The sequence below is a fragment of the Triticum urartu genome, chromosome 2, assembly GCF_003073215.2.
Source record: "Triticum urartu cultivar G1812 chromosome 2, Tu2.1, whole genome shotgun sequence".
NCBI classification, from domain to species: Eukaryota; Viridiplantae; Streptophyta; class Magnoliopsida; order Poales; family Poaceae; genus Triticum; species Triticum urartu.
The window spans coordinates 8,426,887-8,442,398 of NC_053023.1; the positions used below are offsets into that span (position 1 = coordinate 8,426,887).

Sequence of the window (15,512 nt, forward strand, 5' to 3'; positions counted from 1 at the left end):
TGAATAGACACAAATCGCATCAAAATTAATCCTAGAGTAACAACAGCGCGTGATATAACAACAAGGAACATCAAGCATGATAAGCCACAAGTATAGGGGATCGCAACAGTTTTCGAGGGTAGAGTATTCAACCCAAATTTATTGATTCGACACAAGGGGAGCCAAAGAATATTCTCAAGCATTAGCAGTTGAGTTGCCAATTCAACCACCCCTGGAAAACTTAATATCTGCAGCAAAGTATTTACTAGCAAAGTAGTATGGAAGTAATGGTAACGATGGCAAAGGTAACAGTAGTAGTTTTATAGTAATTGTAAGAGTGGCAACGGAAAAGTAACTAAGCAAGGATCAATATGTGAAAAGCTCGTAGGCATTGGATCAGTGATGGATAATTATGTCGGATGCGATTCTTCATGCAACAGTTATAACATAGGGTGACACAGAACTAGCTCCAGTTCATCAATTGAATGTAGGCATGTATTCCGAATATAGTCATACATGCTTATGGAAAAAAACTTGCATGACATCTTTTGTCCTACCCTCCCGTGGCAGCGGGGTCCTATTAGAAACTAAAGGATATTAAGGCCTCCTTTTAATAGAGTACCGGACCAAAGCATTAACACTTAGTGAATACATGAAATCCTCAAACTACGGTCATCACCGGGAGTGGTCCCGATTTTTTTCACTTCGGGGTTACCGGATCATAACACATAATAGGTGACTAATGACTTGCAAGATAGGATCAAGAACTCACATATATTCATGAAAACATAATAGGTTCAGATCTGAAATCATGGCACTCGGGACCTAGTGACAAGCATTAAGCATATAAAAGTCATAGCAACATTAATCTCAGAACATAATGGATACTAGGGATCAAACCCTAAGAAACTAACTCGATTACATGATAAATCTCATCCAACCCATCACCGTCCAGCAAGCCTACGATGGAATTACTCACGCACGGCGGTGAGCATCATGAAATTGGTGATGGAGGAAGGTTGATGATGATGACGGCGACGGATTCCCCTCTTCGGAGCCCCGAACGGACTCCAGATCAGCCCTCCCGAGAGAGATTAGGTCTTGGCGGTGGCTCCGTATCGTAAAACGCGATGAATCCTTCTCTCTGATTTTTTTCTCCCCGAACGTGAATATATAGAGTTGGAGTTCAGGTCGGTGGAGCACCAAGGGGGCCACGAGGCAGGGGGCGCGCCTAGGGGGCAAGCGCGCCCCCACCCTCGTGGACAGGGTGTGGGCCCCCTGGTCTTGATTCTTTCACCAGTATTTTTTATAAATTCCAAAAATATTCTCCGTGAAGTTTCAGGTCATTCCGAGAACTTTTATTTCTGCACAAAAATAATACCATGGCAATTCTGCTGAAAACAACGTCAGTCCGGGTTAGTTTCATTCAAATTATGCAAGTTAGAGTCCAAAACAAGAGCAAAAGTGTTTGGAAAGTAGATACGATGAAGACGTATCAGAGCACCATAAGGTAACTTTGCCTTCATTACAAATAGTATTCCGTGTAACCTATGCCTGAAACTAGTGTCGGGATAAAACACATAAATGAACTATGTAATACTTTGGTACTCAACATATTGTTTCCCAAAGGCAGGACTTCTCGGTTTTCGCTTCCTCTTGACTCATCCAAACTGAGTATATTAATCCAGAAAGATATCTAGAGTAGAGAATATCACATAGCGGGATTAGAAGACCCCTAATATAAGGTGAATGTACACAAATATGGTGCTTAAAAAATAAACCATAAGACATACGATTTATGTGCAAATAAAAAAACAACTGAGGGATACAGCGAGATTTTATTTTCATAAATATGCAAAGGCATCTGTACATGGGACCTGAAACAACCTAAACTGAAGTTCAAAAACCCTTCCAAACCCAGATGTTCATTTCTACCTATCCCTCCGTATCTTAAAAAGGACCACACCATACCATCAGACTAAGAAACTTGGTTTAGACAAGTCCTTGACTTCTTTACTTAATATGAACATGATGCAACCTTGACTTAAATTAATTATTGGTTACATCTTATCTTAAAATATGTTTTTTCTCAAAGATGGTAATTTGATGTAGATAAAGAACACCAAAGCTAAGTTATGATTAAACTAAATTGAAGCTTTGAAAAATACTGAATGGGGATGTCGTGGGAACCAACTCCTCCTTTGTCGTGTCGGTGGTGGCGGGCATTCACTTTTGGTGCAAACACCAAGTGAAATAAGGTGTGAGTAATTTCTTTGGTTTTAAGGGCAAAAGGTAAATCTTTACCACATACTATATATACTAGACAATTAACACTCTCGTGCACCAAACTTGAACTATTCTTTTACATGTTCCATAGCTATTCAGTTTCCATAGACATCATTTATTGCTAAACTGAATGCATAGAATGACACGGTGACTGCTATCTTCTATAAGACTAGCCACAATGGGAGTAACTTCAGCAGTAACATCGAGTCCAACTCATCAAATTTGCTTATGTGGCAATGAGTTAATGAGAAGAGAGGTAGTAGTAGTAGTAACTTAGCTAGTTACTGTAACATCACATGTCTCAATGCAATATGAGTCTATAACTTAATAAATGAAGCTCTGCATGTTACCACACTTATGTTACTACCCACTATGAATGTAGTAACATAGTCTAGGGATATGTGTATGTTACTAGTGCATGTTACTCTCCATTGTGGCTAGTCTAAGCAAATTTGGAGCCAGTTTAGTCGTAATGACCTCACATCTTTCAAACTGCATTCCAAAAGAAATAACCCAACATAGTGTGCGTTATCTTTCTAGGATCCTTCCGAAGCTACTAACGGATTTGTGACGGTTGGGTATTGGTACTATGAGATGACACAAATGAACTCTTGTTCACGGCTGTTGCCGAGGGGAAGGGCCTCATGTGTGACACCGTCATGAACCTACCCATGCGTATAGCTGCACGTCAGCGCTGAGCAGCGGGGCCACCGCCACAGGGTATACCGGGGTCACGCTAGATGAGGTCGGCATCGGCGGCCGTTGATTGGCCCAAGTCACTGGGAGCAGATTAGGTGGCTGAGCAGGTGGTGAAGGATAGGTGTATGCTAGCAGTGCTCCGAGGTAACGCGCGACACTGGTGGTGTGGTCCGCAGCTGAGTTCATGTGTGTGTGTGTGTGTGTGGACTACGGCGGTGTGGAGGTGGCTGGAAAGTCAAAGAAATGGTTTTGAGACGGGAAGAGGACTCCCAAGAGATAAAGCAAAGCGGTGAGTGGACATGCATCTTTTGTTTTGGTTGGTTGGCTGGCTTTAGAAAAACCACTTGACAAAATACACCGAGAAGCTGCCTGCCGGGTATATCACGATGAGTGTATGTGTTTATGTATGAGCGTCTTTGTCTATACCATGTTTAAAAGAGAAGCTACCCTCCTTTCATTCCACATAAATTCCTTAAGAAGCAGTAAAAATGTAAAAAAGACATGTTAGGTATACCACGGTGAGTGTATGTGTGTATGTATGTATTGTGCGTCTGTACTGTGTTTAAAAGAGAAGTTCCTATCATCCCCCGTAAATAACTTAAGAGGCAGTAAAATGTTCAAAAGGCCTGCTATGTATACCACAATAAGTGTGTGTGTGGATGTATGAGCGTCTGCGTTTGTAGTGTGTTTGAAAGAGAAGCTGCCCTCCCATCATCCTATGTAAATTGCTTAAGAGGTAGTAAGACTAGTAGAAAAGGGGGCAAAGGTCCAGGCCGGGTCAGCCCATTAGTCTCGGTTTAGTCCAGAACCAGGACCAATGGGGGCATTGGACCCGGTTCGTGAGCCCAGGCGGCCGGCCGGGCCACGTGGGCCATTGGTCCCGGTTCGTCTGAACCTTTTGGTCCCGGTTGGTGGGACGAACCGGGACCAATGGGCCTCGCTCCTGGCCCACCACCATTGGTCCCGGTTGGTGGCTTGAACCGGGACCAAAGGCTCCCCTTTAGTCCCGGTTCATGCCACCAACCGGGACCAATGAGGTGCCTATATATACCCCCTCGCGTAAGAGCAGAGCACACTGCTCTGTTTTTTCTGGCCGAGGGGGAGAGGGCTTGGTGGTGCTCTAGCTCACCTCCTATGCACACAAGGTGTTCGATGGAATGCCTGAGCCACACTACTTAAGCTTTCTCTTCTCCAAGCTCCATTTTCCTCAATATTTGTCTAGATTTAGCGGTCCGTCACGCCCCGTCCCCGTCTTCACCGCCGTCGATCACCCGCGCCGAGCTCATCGCCGGCACCACCGTGGTGAGCCTCTTGTTCTTATCTTCTTTATGAAAGGAAAAAATATTCTTACTTGTATGTTTACATAGATACTTGTATTATTTTCTTACTTTTATTATTGCATCTTATATAGTGCGATGGTTTTGGTATCCGCCCCCGTCGGCCCTCGTCCTGTCTATGATTCGGATGTGGTATATATATTATCTTTATAACTATTGGTTCATTTATTGTTTATGAAAATTATGCCGACCAATGTGACATAGATTTTATTTATGTAGGATGTATGTGAATCGGAAATTCCAACCGACCCTATTGTCGAGAGGTTAAATGTAGTTCAAGAAGAAAACAATTTGTTGAAGGAAAAAATAAAAAATTGAGGAGGAGAAGATGATATTGGAGTTGCATATTGCAGATGTCGTCGATGATCACAAGATCAAGATGGATGCAATGCTCTTGAAGATTTTTTTTGAGGAACCGGCAGGAGCACTGCCTTTTCATATAAGAAGGAGGATAAAGTTTATGTACAAGAGAGTTCCGGTTTTTTGAGAGAAACCGGACAAAAACCCCTAGGAACTAATCAACCGATACCGGCTGCCACCTGTGCTCGACCAAAGGCCAAAGTCCTTTGCTTGATGTCATCGAAGGCAATAGCTGCTACCTCTAGGTGCGTGAGGCGAGTTCCATAGAAGATGAGTCGGTTTCACTCCTTCCAGATGTTCCAGATGGTGTAAAGGAAGTGGCCGCTCCGCCTTCTTCCATCGTCCTTGGGCAAATTGGTGGTGAACGAATCCCACCAGTCCGAAATCCCCATCGAAGGGGGCAACGTGGGCGTGGCCCCAGAATCCTCTCCCGTCCACACCTGGACGTGAGACCAAACTGCGGCGGCAAACGGGCAATCCTTTCAAAGATGAGTGGCCGTCTCCGGTGCCCCAAGGCAAAGGGGGCAGCGAGGGTCATGCGGCCAGCCACGAACGGCTAGTATGTCGGTCGTGAGGATTTTTCCGTGGTGCACAAGCCAGGCGAAGAACTTGCATTTTGGCTCAGCGTGTGCCTCCCAAATCTTGGCTGGGGAAAACCTGGGATAGGATGCAGAGAACTGGACCGCGTAGGCCGAAGCAGCAGAGTATATGCCATTTGGGGTCCACCGCCAAGTGATGGAGTCCTCCTGGTCCGGGCTCAACTCAACCTGAGAGATAGCTGATGCGAGGGCAATGAACTCTTGCAGATGAGTAGGCGATGAAAGACGGGCCACCGATCTGATCCAGTTCTCCTCCTGGAGCTCCTTCATCACAGTTCTCCTCTTCCTGGTGGCAATTTTATACAGCTCTGGGAAGGCCCGGGACAGGGGGCCCCGTCCTGTCCATTCGTCGTGCCAGAATAAGGATTTTCTCCCATTGCCCAAGGAGATGGTGGTAGAAGCCCTGAAGAGCGCCATATCCGTCTCATCGCAGGGCACCGAAGAGCCCACCCATTGGCGGCCAGGATCAGTCCACATAAGCCAAGGCCAGCGCAGTCGGAGCGCCTGGCCAAATCTCTCGAGGTCAGTGATTCCCAGGCCCCCCATGGGCTTAGGCCGGCAGACAGTCTTCCAGTTGACCAGAGAATGTCCGCCAGACGTGTTTTCCGAGTCTTCCCCACACCAGATGAAGTTACGAGTGATCTTACTGAGCTTCTGGATTGCCCAAGTGGGAAGCGAGAGTGCAGTGAGGTGATGATTTGCGATGGTGCACAATACGGACTTTGCAAGGGAGACCCTGCCCGGTCGCGCCAGGTTCTTCCCCTTCCAGCCCAGCAACCGGCCCATTGCCTTGTCTAGAAGAGGTTGGAGGTCAACCCTTCTGAGCCGCCTGGTATATAGTGGGAGACCTAGGTATCGGCCGGGGAACGAGGCCAGCTTGGCCGGGAAGGCCGAGAGGATTGCCGGGAGATCGATGTCCTGGCAGCGAATGGGGAACACCTCGGTCTTGCTGACGTTTGTGACGAGGCCCGATGCATCCCCTAAACAGGCAAGGATCCTAGCGATGGCGTTGATCTCTCCTTTGACCGGGTTAGCGAAGATGCCCGCATCGTCTGCATAGAGAGAAACACTGCAGGAGGCCGTCCGCGCCCTAATGGGCTTGAGGATCCCGGCCTGGGAAGCCGCCCGAAACATAAGTTGCAGAGGATCGATGGCCAGAAGGAAGAGCATAGGCGACACCGGGTCGCCCTGGCGAAGGCCTTTTCCATGTACGAATGGGGTTCCCGACTCCCCATTTAACAGCACCCTAGAGGAAGATGAAGCGAGGGTCATGCAGATCCAATCCCGCCAGCGCTGCCCAAATCCCAACTGTTGCAGCACCTCCAGCAGGTAAGCGCAACTCACAGAGTCGAAAGCCTTGGAGATGTCGAGCTTGAGGAAAAGGCCTGGCGTTGAAGAGCGGTGCAATTCTTTGATCAAGTTTTGCACGTGTAGGAAATTATCGTGGATGCACCGTTTCTTCACAAAGGCACTCTGGCACTTGGAAACCAGCGACGGAAGCAGAGGGGCTAGTCGGTTAGCCAACAGCTTGGAGAAGATCTTGGAGATGCTGTGTATCAAACTGATTGGGCGGTAGTCGCCAATCGAGGATGCGCCGGATTTTTTCAGGATCAGAATAATGTTGGCAGAATTGATCAGGCCAGCGCAGTCGCCTCTCAGGTTCGCGAGCTGCATCACCACAGCCACGACATCCACTTTGATGATCTCCCAGCATGATTTGAAGAAGGCGCCGATGAAACCATCAGGGCCCGGGGCCTTGACCGAAGGTAAGGAGAATACCGCCTCCTTAATCTCCGCCTCGTCGAATGGAGCATCTAGAGCCGATAGGTCGTGGCGCTGCATCCCGATGCTCTCCCAGACAATGGACTTGGTGCGCAGGGCAGGCGTGCCGATGTTAGCCTGGAACTGGTCCAGAAGGGCCCGTTCCTTGTCCTGTCTGATAATTGCCAGCCCCGAGGTGGTGGTGATTGTCTGGATGAAGTTCTTACGCCTTCGTCCGTTCGCTCGAGCATGGAAAAGCTTTGTGGTGGCATCCCCCAGTCGGATCTAGTTGAGCCGAGAATGCTGTCTCAGCTTGATTTTCTGAATGGCGAGGAGCCCCAGGTACGAGGCCTTAAGTTGTTTACGCAATTCCCTCTCCGAGTCCGAGAGCGGTCTTCCCTCCTCAGCAACATCCAGGCGCCAAATGATCTCCTTGGCAACTGCGATCTGGGAGCCAAGCATCCCGACCTTTTCCTTTTGCCACTTGCGCAGGGCCTTCGCAGTCCGACAGAGCTTGATATGAATCTTGCGGATGGCATCTCGGGCCTGAACAGGTTTGTTCCATGCCAAGGCAACGGTGTCCTTGAAGCCCAGGAGACGAAGCCAGAATTCCTCGAATTTAAAGGAAGGCTTTCTCGAGTCGTCGACGCACCCCTGACGATATAATGGAGCATGATCCGAGCAAGCTGTGGTGATAGCCTGAAGGTGCGCATTGGGAAAGAGTATGTCCCAATCGTCGGACTGGAACACGTGGTCAATCTTGGTAAGGACCGGGTTGGCCTGCGCATTTGACCAAGTGAAACGGCGCCCGCCTAGGTGAAGCTCCTTTAGCTGCAAGAAATCAAGAGCCCCACGGAACTTGCCCACCAGGCGGCGGTTGATGTTGGTGTTGCTCTTATCCGCCGCTTTAGTGATGAGGTTGAAATCCCCCAGAAGGAGCCACTCACTTCTGGCCATGGTCTTGAGAGTCCTCAGCTCCTCAATGAAGGCCAACTTGTCTTGCTCGCCCTGCGGGCCATAGACGCCCGTGATTGTCCACGAAGCGCGCTCGTTGAGCATGGTGACGGTGACGGAGATGGAGCCCGGAGTCGCATCACTACAAGGAACTTGTTAATACATGACGGATTCATACTGTCACCGATGTGCTTAGAACCATCATGGAAGAGCACCCGTGACGGATTTGAAATCTGTCATGTATATCGCGTCATAATTTAACAACCATGCACTCCATGACGGGTTTCCAAATCCGTCACGGATCCATGACGGATTTGGACTGTCACAGGTGGGTATTTAACAGACACACTCATAACGACGTTAGGAGGCATTCCACATCATCATCTGACGTGGCAGCTTCCGTGAATCTAAGGTGGCAGCCCATTTGATCATCGGCCCAGTTAAAATTCTAGCCCACTACGTTTGACTATCAACCCGGTTAAGATTTCAGCCCAATTAATTCCAATATGGCCCATATCAACCCAATTAAGATTTCAGCCCAATTAATTCCAATACGACCCAAATAGCAACGTCCATTCAATTCGCCCAGCTAGCACATCCCATTACACATAATACAAATTTTCACATCCAATTATTTTCCATCAACAGGACACATAATTTTGCCAAGCCCACAATTTTCTATTAAATTGTTTCATTCAATTACAACAACCATCACTGGTACAACACTAAAGCCACATTGCCAACATTTACAAAAGAAATCCAAAACATCATACATTGCACAGATAATAATCACTACCAAAATACAAATGAACACTTCAAATGCAGCACCATGGGTTGCAAGAGATTTGTCCTTGAGATGGAGGAGGTAGAAGTCGATGATGTCATTCACACTCTGGTACAGGCAGCAAATGATCCTGCACAGCTGTTAAAATACTACACCAATCAGTATCTAGCTGATACAGAATAAGGAAATAAGAAATGATAATTATATGCACAGTACATATTGTGGAGGAAAGGAAACTATTGTGCCTCTAAAAGAATGTGCATCACACTTCTCAATTAAACAATTGTCAGACGGCCTATTTTTGTATTCTAAAACAAATGAAGAAACTGATATTACAATTGTCAGAAGGCCTATTTACTCAAACATATATAATTCTAATGCAATATGTATTTTTCCTATTTGATGTTATTGTATATAAATGCAAGATCACACTGTACAATATAAGTAGTTTTTTTTCAAATTCACAAACCTTATAGAAGGCACATTCACAAATATGACTACACTTGACTCTCAGCAAAATCAATTCATTAGTATTTACTACTCCTAACAAACATTCATAATTCCAGCATTTAGAGGCAATGTAAATGAAGTAGATTACTAAGAACAGAGGGGCAATACAGATACACTCAATATAGATGTCTATTTAAAGATACCATAAGAACTATAGGAGTAAACACTTTACTATGGCAAATCACAACTCAAGTATAGCATAGTAATTTCGGTTCTTATACAACTCTGTAATTCTAGCTACAAGCCATCGAGAAGTACAAAAGCCAATAACCTGCAAATCACCACAGTACCATGCCCAAATTCCAAGTAACATGCTAGGACAATTGTTCAGTAGCATAAGCACGAGTATAACCCCACTGAACCTAAATAAACAGAAACAGTTTTAAACATTAGCATACCATGAACAGGAGTAATCAACAATAGCATAGAATGTGATGGGATAGCAGCCTATGAGCTAAATCAAGCTAAAATATGCATCCTATTACATTCTGCCTAGCAAACGGCAAGAACAGGATAAACCATGGCCAGATGACCACCACATGCTTAAATCCTAAGCCATGGCACCATGGTCGGCACATACACAGGCACGGCTCAGTGGCCGTGTCACCCAGAGCACGAGAGAGGGAGAGCAGGACGGAAGACCAGGGTCTTACCGGAGCTAGAGACGAAGAAGTGGCCCGTCGCCCTGGTTGCGTTCACCATACCTAGCAGTGTCGGTGTTGTCCTCCTTGAGGAGACCCGTGCCATCGATGGGGAAGACGGGCGTGAGATGAGAGCGCTAACTGTGGGCTGGCTGATGTCCGCCTGGAACCAGCCCCCGACGCGTCATCGGGAGGAGACTGAACCATGAGGAACCACCGCCACCAATCCGACAGCGAGATTGCTGGTTCTGGCAGTGGACGGGACGGCTGGATGGAGTAGAGGTGGTGTGGTGGTTGGAGTCGGAGAGGAGGTAGCAGGCGATGTTGCTATCCGCGGTGGATCCGGCAGCTAGACGCCAGATCCAGCCGCACATGGAACGCTCGGACGGTGTGGGGCGGCCTGGACGTCGCACTGGTGGTGCTTGCCACGATGCGGACTCCGAGCTCCTCGACTGGGCAAGGAAGTCGAAGATTGGAGAACGAGATGGGAGGAAGGAGGCACGGGAGGAGGGATCTGGGCGGAAGAGAAGCCGGCGGCTGCGGGGGTAGGGGAGAGAAGAGAGAGGTAGGGAATTAGGGATTGTGTGCCATCCGTTGGATCTCAGAAAATCGAACGGTTGAGGAGCACGATCAGCGGGCGGGCTGATATGGCCAATCAGAATGCATGGTTTGCCTCACGCAGGATTGCTCCCTGGCTGAGAGCCATAATGGGCTTTCGCTATTTTTAGATAATTTATATTAACGAAAATGATGCAAACTACCTGATGATCTGATTTTAAATTTAATCATATGGCTCGGGAGCAACGTATTATGATGACTAGTTTTTGCAACTGAGTCATTGTTGCAATCTTCCCCACTGCAACAACTTGTGTGTTGCCGGATCTGGATCACGATCCCCTCGAGAGCAATTGCATGCCTTGCTTCTCTCGAGCTCCTTGTCAAGCTGACAGCTCCTCTCGCAGCTCTGACCACTAACATCGACGCTCGCCACCGGCAAGCACAAGAAGTCGCCTCCGGTGCTCCTCCCTAGCTCCTCGGCGAGTCAACGCCTCCCTACGCTACTTCAATCACCGCCACCGGCAAGCACAAGAAGTCGCCTCGGTGTTCCTCCCTAGCTCCTCGGCGAGTCACGCCTCCCTGCGCTACTTCAATCGCCGCCACCGGCAAGCACAAGAAGTCGCCTCCGGTGTTCCTCCCTAGCTCCTCGGCGAGTCAACGCCTCCCTGCGCTACTTCAATCGCCGCCAACGGCAAGCACGCCGACATGCAGGCCGCCAGTGAGCATGCCGACATGCAGGCCGCGTTCTACACAATGTGCAGAGAAAGAGAGGGAGAGGGAGAGAGAGAGAGACGGAAATGAAGATGAGATAGGAGAATGGTTAGAGGATTAAATTTAGAAAGAAAAAGAAACACAAAATGCCAATTTTGACATGGCACATATGACAGTGTATGTTCAGTGTAAAAAATGTTTCAGGGTCAATTGATGAAGCAACCGTCACTTTTGCATTCAAACTCGGCATGCTCCCTCTCGAAATCATGATTCTTCCTCGGAGATCTTCCGGTTTCCAAATAGTGTACGTCGCAAGTTTTGTGAAACGCTCTCAAATTTTTACCATGGTGCCTAGGAATCATGTAATGACACCATGTCAGGTTTCTTGTTTTCAGACTTTGTTTGCATTTTCTAGAATAAAAATAACCAATAAGCTTTGTGTTTGGGCTCGATCCTTGGCACCCTAATGTATGTGATTCCTCTTCTTTTCTTGGATAAGACCTGAACATAGACTTGTTGGACAAAATTAGGATTTTTTTTAACCCATTTTTACCATTTTTGTATGCACATGTTGTTCAAATTTGAATTGTATTCGTTAAATAACAAGAAATGCACTCAATGGCTAAAATATAGCGAACAAACCCCTAAAATGATAAACTTTGACATGCAACATGTGATGGTGTCTCTTGAATGTAGAAAAACTTTCAAGGTCCAACGATGAAACATTGCATTCAAACCCGACCCATTCCCTCTCGAAACCATGTTTCGGGGGAGATGTCCCGGTTTCCAGGAAGTGTACGTGACAACTTTTGCATTCAAAACAAGAAATGTACGGAAAATTGCAATTGCGATAAAACTTAACGGAAGTATTAGTGCATTTGAAACAAATGTTCAACATGTTTTTAGAAAACCATTTCACGTGTATTAAAAAATTGTAAACGTGTTTTTTAGTTCATCATGAATTCAAAAAATAGACAACGTCCCTTTAAAAAATGTCAATGTGTATTTTTAAAAAATGTTCAGTGTGTTTTTAGAAAATGGTGAATGTTTTAGTAAAAATATATTATGATACTATGTACTATTAATCTTACATTTCTATAGACTAAAACATGTGTAACATTTTTAATACATTTCAAAACATTATTATTATTACACAATAATTTTTAATACTGGTTGAAACATATACAAAAATTGTGTGCTTTTGGCCAAGAATGAAGATACAGAATTTGCAAATAATTTGTAATGCACGTTGAACTGTTTAAGTCCATGTAAATTTTATAAAAAGTTCATGTTTACCTCTGCAAGGTACAAAAGAATGAAAATAGAATAGACATTTGAAATACATAATAGTTGTATGTTAATTATTACTGTAACTTTTACTTGCAAAACAATAATAACAGTAAATGTTTTATATGGAAAAAACTAAAAAATATAACTTGGACAAAATAAAAAGAAAACGAGTAGAAAACTGCATGGGTTGGCGCACAGGACAGGCCCAATTATATAATTACTATTTTTAGCATCTAATTGTTGTCGAGTGGCTAGCTCGTTCCATCGATTAAAGCTAGAAAACGAGTAAAAAACTACTTGGAGCTAGAGATTTCGTAAAAAAAAACTGCTTGGTTGGTACAGCCAAGCATCACAACGTATTGTCTATATAAAATTCTTGCTCATAGTTACACAAATAGCGTTTTGTGGCTGGGTGGCTAGCTCGTTCGGTCTAGTAGCTGGAGGTCTCAGGTTCGAAACCCCCTTGAGCGCAATTCATATTTTGCTGTTATTTCTCTCGTGTCATACTGACATGTGGAACCCGCACTTTCCAGCAAAGCTGACGTGGCATCGGTCTCGGCTCATCTCTCACTCTGCCACACTTACATGTGGGTCCCATACTATGGCAAGCTCGCATGGCACCTGTGTAGTGCAGGACGTAGCAAGGACTAACATGTGGGCCAAAAGAAGAAAAACGTATGGCACATCAGCATGAGTCATACATGACGGACTGGATGGTGTATAAAGAAAAAAAAGGCCTAGCTGCTTGTTCCATGACAGATTTCATGACGGTTTCTCCCTAGAGGGCTACTGTTTTGGGGCCTATTTTTATTTTGCTGATCCATGACGTTTTCCGTGACGAAACAGAGAAACCATCATCGATGGCACCCTATCTGTGACGAATTCTGAGAACGTCATCCAAAATCTGTCATGGATTAACATGTTTCTTGTAGTGCATGGAAGTCGGATAGGGTGAAGAAGCGGTCCGACGTGGCCAGAATCAAGCCCCCACGGGTGCCGTCGGCCGGGAGGATATAGAAGTTTGCAACGAAACACTAGAAAGATTAGAAAATATGCCATTCATACCGAGGCTTGGTATCATTATGCCGTTGGATCAATTGTTACCTTGGTTGCGATTATGATCGCATTTGTTTTCGCATTGAAATGTTTTACATAGTTTCAATGTATGGTTTAATTAATTAGATGCTCTGGAGAGCTATATGTTGTTAGATGAGAACTATGTATGTACTTTGGTTTTAATGTGGATGAACTTCTATTAATTTGGACACTTAATTATATATAATGCACGCAGATGAACCGGCAATGGATGTACGGTGACAGACACACCTCCGAGTACATTAAGGGCGTGCATGAGTTTCTCGATGCGGCTGAGGCAAACAAGCAGAATGGTTTTATGTGTTGTCCATGCACTGGATGTGGGAATACGAGGTCTTATTCTAACCGGAAAATCCTTCACTCCCACCTGCTTTATAAGGGTTTCATGCCACACTATAATATTTGGACGACGCACGGAGAAATAGGGGTTATGATGGAAGACCGCGAAGAAGAAGAGTACGATGACAACTATGTGCCCCCTGAATACGGTGATGCTGCAACGGGGGGAGCTGGTGAAGATCAAGAGGAACTAGTCGATGTGCCCAATGATGCTACAACGGGTGAAGCTGCTGAAGATCAAGAGGAACCAGACAATGTGCTTGATGATGATGATCTCCGCCGGGTCATTGTTGATGCAAGGACGCAATGCGAAAGTCAAAAGGAGAAGCTGAAGTTCGATCGCATGTTAGAGGATCACAAAAAAGGGTTGTACCCCAATTGCGAAGATGGCAACACAAAGCTCGGTACCGTACTGGAATTGCTGCAGTGGAAGGTAGAGAATGCTGTGCCTGATAAAGGATTTGAGAAGCTACTAAAAATATTGAAGAAGAAGCTTCCAAAGGATAACGAATTGTCCGACAGTACATACGCATCAAAGAAGGTTGTGTGCCCTCTAGGATTGGAGGTGGAGAAGATACATGCATGCCCTAATGACTGCATTCTCTACCGCGGTGCATACAAGGATCTGAACGCATGCCCGGTATGCGTTGCATTGCGGTATAAGATCAGACGAGATGACCCTGGTGATGTTGATGGCGAGCCCCCCAGGAAGAGGGTTCCTGCGAAGGTGATGTGGTATGCTCCTATAATACCACGGTTGAAACGTCTGTTCAGAAATGAAGAGTATGCCAAGTTGATGCGATGGCACAGTGAGGACCGTAAGAAATACGGGAAGTTGAGAGCACCCGCTGACGGGTCGCAGTGGAGAAAAATCGAGAGAAAGTACTAGGATGAGTTTGCAAAGGACCCAAGGAACGTATGGTTTGCTTTAAGCACGGATGACATTAATCCTTTCGGGGAGCAGAGCAGCAATCACAGCACCTGACCCGTGACTCTATGTATGTATAACCTTCCTCCTTGGAAGTTCATTATGATGCCAGTTCTCATCCAAGGCCCTAAGCAACCCGGCAACGACATTGATGTGTATCTAAGGCCATTAGTTGAAGAATTTTTACAGCTGTGGAATGGAAACGGTGTACGTACGTGGGATGAGCACAGACAGGAGGAATTTAACCTAAAGGCGTTGATGTTCGTGACCATCAACGATTGGCCCGCTCTCAGTAACCTTTCAGGACAGACAAACAAAGGATACCACGCATGCACGCACTGTTTAGATGACACTGAATGTATATACCTGGACAAATGCAGGAAGAATGTGTACCTGGGCCATCGTCGATTTCTTCTGACCAACCATCAATGTCGAAAGAAAGGCAAGCATTTCAAAGGCGAGGCAGATCACCGGAAGAAGCCCGCCATGCGTACCGGTGATCACGTACTTGCTATATTTTGGGACTTACCCTACTGGAAAGACCTAGAGGTCCGCTCTTCAATCGACGTGATGCACGTGACGAAGAACCTTTGCGTGAACCTACTAGGCTTCTTGGGCGTGTATGGGAAGACAAAAGATACACCTGAGACACGGGAGGCCCCGCAACGTTTGCACGAAAAA

General features: G+C 46.0%; 1 long non-coding RNA gene across 1 annotated transcript; it reads right to left on the reverse strand.

Moving 5' to 3' along the window:
- Positions 1-8,587: 8,587 nt before the first annotated feature.
- Positions 8,588-10,509, reverse strand: LOC125540606. Its single transcript, XR_007297346.1, has 2 exons — positions 9,923-10,509; positions 8,588-8,897 (listed from the first exon to the last, which is right to left on the reverse strand). It is a non-coding gene; the product is annotated as an uncharacterized LOC125540606 (long non-coding RNA).
- Positions 10,510-15,512: the final 5,003 nt, after the last annotated feature.